This window comes from Triticum dicoccoides, chromosome 6B (genome assembly GCF_002162155.2).
Source record: "Triticum dicoccoides isolate Atlit2015 ecotype Zavitan chromosome 6B, WEW_v2.0, whole genome shotgun sequence".
Taxonomy (NCBI): domain Eukaryota; kingdom Viridiplantae; phylum Streptophyta; class Magnoliopsida; order Poales; family Poaceae; genus Triticum; species Triticum dicoccoides.
In genome coordinates, this window is record NC_041391.1 from 700,649,705 (window position 1) to 700,656,066 (window position 6,362).

Consider the following 6,362-nt stretch of genomic DNA (forward strand, 5'->3'; position numbering starts at 1 on the left):
GCTGCTCTGGCGGCAAGTGTCCCCTCCTCACCAGGTCCGGCTGCTCTGGCGGCAAGTGTCCCCTCCTCACCAGGTCCGGCTGCTCTGGCGGCAAGGTGTCCCCTCCTCACCAGGTCCGGCTGCTCCAGCGGCAAGGTGTCCCCTCCTCGTCTGCAAGAAAGTGTAACAGGCAGGTCTTGGTTCCCCTCCCTCCCCCAATTGCATCTTCAGTTCAACTTTGTTCTGGACGTGATCAAGACTTAACGAGTTGGAGTCCATCTATCCGAATATGAATTCCTGGATGTAATGGAGCCCAACTTAAATACAGTGTAATAATCTGAGTCGGATTCCTTTTTCAGTTCATGTACATACTGGTGTATCTTGGTATTAGAAGTTTAAAAGATTTTCATACTAATATGCATGTGGTAGTAAATACATATAGGATGACAGATAACAGATATTAGGCATGTGTATGGTCAGAAATTAAAGTTTCTTTATAATATTGTATTTGTATTTCATTAAATATCAAACTGATTCGAAATTCAGTTTGGTCTCGGTACATACCAAATTATTCCTATTTGGTTTCAGTATATGCCACATTAACCAGAATTTCCTCTATGCATGATTCGAAATTCAGTTTGGACAGTACAGACGTTCAATGACATGAATATTTCCTCTATGCATGATTTTATAATTTGCTATATGCCTTTGAGATTAGGCTTTTGTATTTTCTTTTGAGAAAAAAGGGAAAAGAGAAGTAGCTAATAAAAAATGATCTCTGATATCTGTATTGATATCTATTCTTTTTTGAAAAACGAGAAGTCAAATTGTTTTTGTTCTTGATTCTGTGAGGCTCTCTCATTATATCTGTCTAATGGCAAATGTCTTAATCTCTCTAGAGACTGGTCGGAATAGAGTGTGGCCCTGTTGCCTCTTGGTATCATTACTAGCAAGTGTCATGTCACTTTTACCCATGCTCTTTACAAACAGAAGTACCCCTCAGATTTTAGTTTATACATAGAGTCAGCTGTTGTTGTCAAAGCTGCTACTCCCTCCTTTCCGGTTTATAGGGCTCAATTCAAAAATCTCACCAACCAAGGTAGATGGTGAGTGGTGGAATATTTTTTGTAATTTGCAAAAGCACCCAATTAATGCTCTTGTTTTCCTCAAAAATTTATGTTTACCAATGTATTAATTGCAATGCATGGATGCATAGAGTACATGTATTGGTCAATTTTCTCTTAATACTTGCATGCAATTATTTAATGCACCTTGGAATCTGAACTTATGATGGGGAACAACCAAATTGAGCCTTATAAATGAAAAAACTAAGATTTTGAGATAAGCCCTATAAACCGGAAAGGAGGGAGTAGTAAACTGACTTGAATATGCATTTTCCTTGTTGATCGCCTGATTTGTTTCGAGTGTGGTTGTAGTTTGTAGATATGACACTCCATTAGTTCCACCGAAATGGTACATGTATCCTGGATGGAGCTGATGCATACGTATCCTTTTAATTCCTTTTCCTTTTTGTACATTTAAATAAAAAAATACCAATCTTGACTCAGGCCAAGAGCCGGTCGTTTGTTATTGTTATGGTATAAATGGTATATTAGAAAGGAGTGGCCAGAGCACATATTTATTATTGTTATGGAAATACAAGTGTTGCCACTGTAAATACAAAAGGAGTGGGCAGAGCACCTGTTCTGCATGTGAATTATGTTTAGTCCCAGTTTACAAGTTTGCATGATGAAGCTAATGAGGTTGTGGAGGCGATTGCCAAGAAGATTGTCCAAGACATGCTGTATGAGGCGCGCATTGATGTTGTGGTGAAGTATTTCGCGCACGAACGCAAAATGCTTCTCAAAAAGTCTCTAGCCCGGACAGTGCATCTCACCCGTTCCATGTACATGAAGGTAGTTTCCTTTTACTTATGATTGCCTGGATCAAAACAACTTACTTTCATTCCTAAGTTGGATGTATTTGGCATACTTCAGGAGGTTCCCTCGTGGTGCAACAACAATGTTCCTTGCTACCAGCAAATCATATCCAAATGGATAGACCCGGAGTGGAGGGCCCAACATCGAATGGCTTCGGAGCGGCGTGCCTTGATGGGTGGTCCGGTACACCTTCAAGGCAACCTCAACCTCCACGCTTACGTGTAGAAGAAGGCAATAATATCATTCGGCATCTCAACTTCTAAACTTGTGCTCTTATGGATATTATTGCTTCTATTGCAGAATAGGGAGAGAGGTGAGGGCCAAGAGAAGCTCAATACCTTCACGGGATTATGTCTCTCCCGCAAGTCAAAGAAACCGGAAGGGGGGTGGGTCAACCCAGGCGTTGGCTTGAGGATTGATGCATACAGTGGGAAGTTCAAGGAGCACAACGGGCCTGACTCTGATCCGGCCTCACAGGACACTGACGCTACAATTTCCCTCCAGTCGGGAGATGGCAAGAAGGGTGGTCGGTTATATGTTGGTGACGGTGCCATCCGTAAGAAGGACATCCCAAAACTCTCTCACCTCCGTGCTACCACGTCGAGCTCAGGTCCTGCTATAGAGTGTCGCCCACAGCCTGGGCTGCATATGCTCCATCAACTCGAGGTATCTTTTGCTTCATCGACCTTCCTTGTGATTTCTTCTTTGTATTGCAACGATGGTGAACTTGTTCTGATGGCATATTGTAGGACAATGCCAGGCTTCGAGAGGAGGAAGCCATGAAAATGCAGCAGGCCCTGTTTCAACAACAAGAATTCATGGTTAAACAACAGGCAATCCTGCAGGAGACATTTGCTCAACTCAGAAATAATATGCAGGGTTCCACTTTTCCCGTTCTTCCTCCTCTTCCGACTCTTCCTAATTTCAACTTTGTAAGTCTCTGAACTTTTCAATCATGCATCTTACCTTCATGCTTGAAGATCATGAATCTTACCATCTCATCATCTCGTGCTTCAAGTTTTCTCAGTCGGGACAAGGCTCCAATAACTGTGTGGTAGGTGGATCTTCAGCTGGCCAAGCAAGTCAAGTGACACCCACTACGGTTCATGTCGCTTCGACCTCCCCGCAACAATGATCACTTGAGGTAGTCGTCCATGTTTGTCCATTGTTGATGCTTGCGTCTTCTCGTTGCTTGTGCTTCTTAACTTAAAACTTGTGCATTGTTGATGGTAGAGTCCACAAGCGTCGATGCTTATATTGTACATACTTCCTAGCTTCTATTTGAGCCTCATATATTGATGCTTGTTGACTCTTTTTCCTTATCCATCTTTGCAACTTATCTTTAGAAACTCATGCGTGTGATAATGGACTTATAGGTTTGCATTGTGGATGCATTGACGGTGGGCATATATGCTGCGGTGGAGCTCATTGGTTCATGCTTGGTGTGAACTTGGAACTCATGATCCTTTAATTTGTGAACCTTCGCTGGATATGTATGCACTGTGTGGACCTGAAACTTACGGTCATTTCGTTTGTGATCTTTTGTTGCATACGTATGCATATGTGGACTCTGCACTCATGTACGGCTGGATATATGTATTACTTGATATATGTTTGTTGGTCATGGTCATGTACTGCTGGATACATATATTTGTTGGATATATGTGCTGCTGGATAGATGTACTACTGTATATATGTTGTTGCTGCTCCTTGAAGTGATATATGTGCTGCTGGATAGATGTACTAGTGTATATATGTTGTTTCTGCTCCCTGAAGCGCCTGTATATATGTTATATGGCCTATAAGCCGTGTAGCCCAGCACTTGGCACTATAAGCCGTGTAGCCCAGCACCTGGCACCCGGCTTATAAGCCATATGGCTGCGGCCAACACATAAGCCGTGTATCCCAGCACCTGGCACCCGGTTTATAGACCATCTTGACACATGATCAGGCAGTATAAACCTGGCACCCGGTTTATAGACCATCTTGACACATGATCAGGCAGTATAAACCGTGTACCTCAGTTAACTGGCACCTGGCTTATATATGTATATAAAAACCGTGCTGTTGTCGGCGGAACTCGGCTTATATAGTAACCGTGCGGTTTGCGGTTGCACCCGGCTTATATATAAACCGTGTGTTCGCGGTTGCACCCGACTTATATATAAACCGTGCGTCCACGGTTGCACCCGGCTTATGTATAAACCGTACTTACTGAGGTGCACTCGGTTTATGTTTATACCGTACCCTAACGACGGCACTCGACTTATATAGACGGTGACACGTGGCCGTTAACATCAGGCTACCGTCAGGTTACTTTATTAAACCGAGAGCCCCGTGAAAATACTCGGTTTATACATAAGCCGGGCTTTTTTGGTTCAGCTCTCGGCTTATATGGTATAAGCCGGTCGACTGTAAACCGAGTGCTATAAGCCGGAAGTTTTACTCGGCTTATATATAAACCGAGTTTATATCAATGTAAGCTGAGTGTATTTGCTACACGGCTTATAAGTTTTTCCCTGTAGTGATGGTAGTGTATGTGGAACATCCGATTACTATCTGGCTATTATCCGAAACGAGTTTGGGATGAGTATGGGGATTATCCGGCTGGTGCTCGGGGCTTCGATGAGCGGAGTGAGGAGAGGTTGCCGGGGAGGAGGCGAATAGAGGACGCGAGCGCGCGCGACAGAGGGGCGCGCGAAGGAGGGACGCCGCATGGTCGGAACGGCCGGAGCGAGATGTAGCACGCGAACGACGACGACGTCACGGTGGTGGCGACGAAGAGGACGGCGCCGACAATGAGGACGCGCCGTTCCGCGCGGTCGCTCCGGTGGCAGGTCGATGTCGAGCCTCCGAATGCTACCGGAGAGATGGCGCGACTACGTGGTGATGATGACGAAAATGGCGAGGCCGACGACGGGGACGCGCCGTCTCGTGCGGTCGCCCGAGAGGCGTGTTGATGTCGAGCCCCTGAGCGCTACCGGAGTGACGGCGCAACGCTACGGTGATGATGAAGATGGTCCCGCCCGGACCGTGGTTCCGCGGCAGCTTGCCCCACGGTGGGCGCCAACTGTCGGGGTTATCTCGCGGGCGGGTTCGCGAGACGACAGATGCCACGAGGTGGCTTGTGGTGAGGGCAAGACTGTTTTGGAGGTCAAGGGTCGAGATTGGGCAAACAGCATGCGGTGATTTACCCAGGTTCGGGGCTCTAGGGAGAGATAATACCCATACTCCTGCATGTCTAAATATATATGCAACGTATATATCTGGCAGTACAGAGTTGCTCCTGGAGCTATATTATTGAACGCAGCTATGGGCATCTGGCCTTGTATATGCATGCGTGTAGTATGAGTGCTCTTGGCACTAGTGGCTGGATGGATGGGTGTGTGCCCGTGAGCATATGTGCATGCGTGAGAGAGTGAGTGGGCATGTGTGCCTTGTGGCTTGTGGCCGAATACAAGTGTGGCGTGAGTCCATGGAGCCATTGTGGCCGTGTGAATGGATGGATGGGTGGCCGGTTGCGTCGGATGTGATGTCGCGGTTGACTTCGCGTAGCAGGCCGGCTGGAGCAGCTGGACAGGGACCCGGCCGGGTGGACGGGTTGAGGAGTCCGGCCGGGTTGAGGGACTTGGCCAGTACTAGTAGAAAAAGGAACTAATATGAGACACATTAGTGCCGGTTTGATTTTGAGCCGGCACTAATGTGTCCAATAGTGCCGGTTCCAACGGCTAGCCGGTCGTTCTCATTAGTACCGGTTCGTAGCGAACCTTTAGTACCGGTTCGTGGCACGAAACGGTACTAAAGAGGTTGGTGGCAGGGTGTTGTCAGTCTGGGGCCCGTCCAGCACCTTTAGTACCGGTTCGTGGCACAAACCGGTACTAAATGTCGACCTACATAAACCATTCGTCCATCCGAGCTCGCTCTGTTCTTCCCCTTTCCCCTCTCCTTCTCTGTTCTTCTCCTCTTCCTCTCGAGCTCATCACACATTTTGCCCAAAATTTGTCAAGATTTGAAGGCCCCCATCCATTCAAATGATCACAAAGGTTAGCAACTTTGTCCTTTCAACTCTCATTGCTAGATTAGCTCTTGCAATGCTTTGTATAGTTATTAATTTGGGAGGAATTATATTTGCTAGTATTTGATTTATATGCAATTTGAAGTCAAAAATAACACTTAGTTTGCATATGTAGGCGTGGTTTACTTAGTGCCTTCTAAATCTCCGTCGTAACCACCGTCGATCGCCCGCACCGTCCCGTCGCCGGCACCACCTTGTGGTGAGGCTCTTGTTCATGAATGTTTTACATTACCAAATTGATGTTTGTGTGATTTGGATATATAGTTAATCGTATAATTATCTTACCCGTACGTTGTTTGTTATACATAGTGCCATGGTTTTGATACCCGTCCCCGTCGGCCCTCGTCCTTGTTATGATTCGGATGTGG

At 46.2% G+C, this 6,362-nt stretch overlaps 1 long non-coding RNA gene across 1 annotated transcript; it reads left to right on the top strand.

Annotated features, from left to right (window-relative positions):
• On the top strand, positions 1-597 carry LOC119323623. Its single transcript, XR_005156419.1, has 2 exons — positions 1-95; positions 136-597. It is a non-coding gene; the product is annotated as an uncharacterized LOC119323623 (long non-coding RNA).
• Positions 598-6,362: the final 5,765 nt, after the last annotated feature.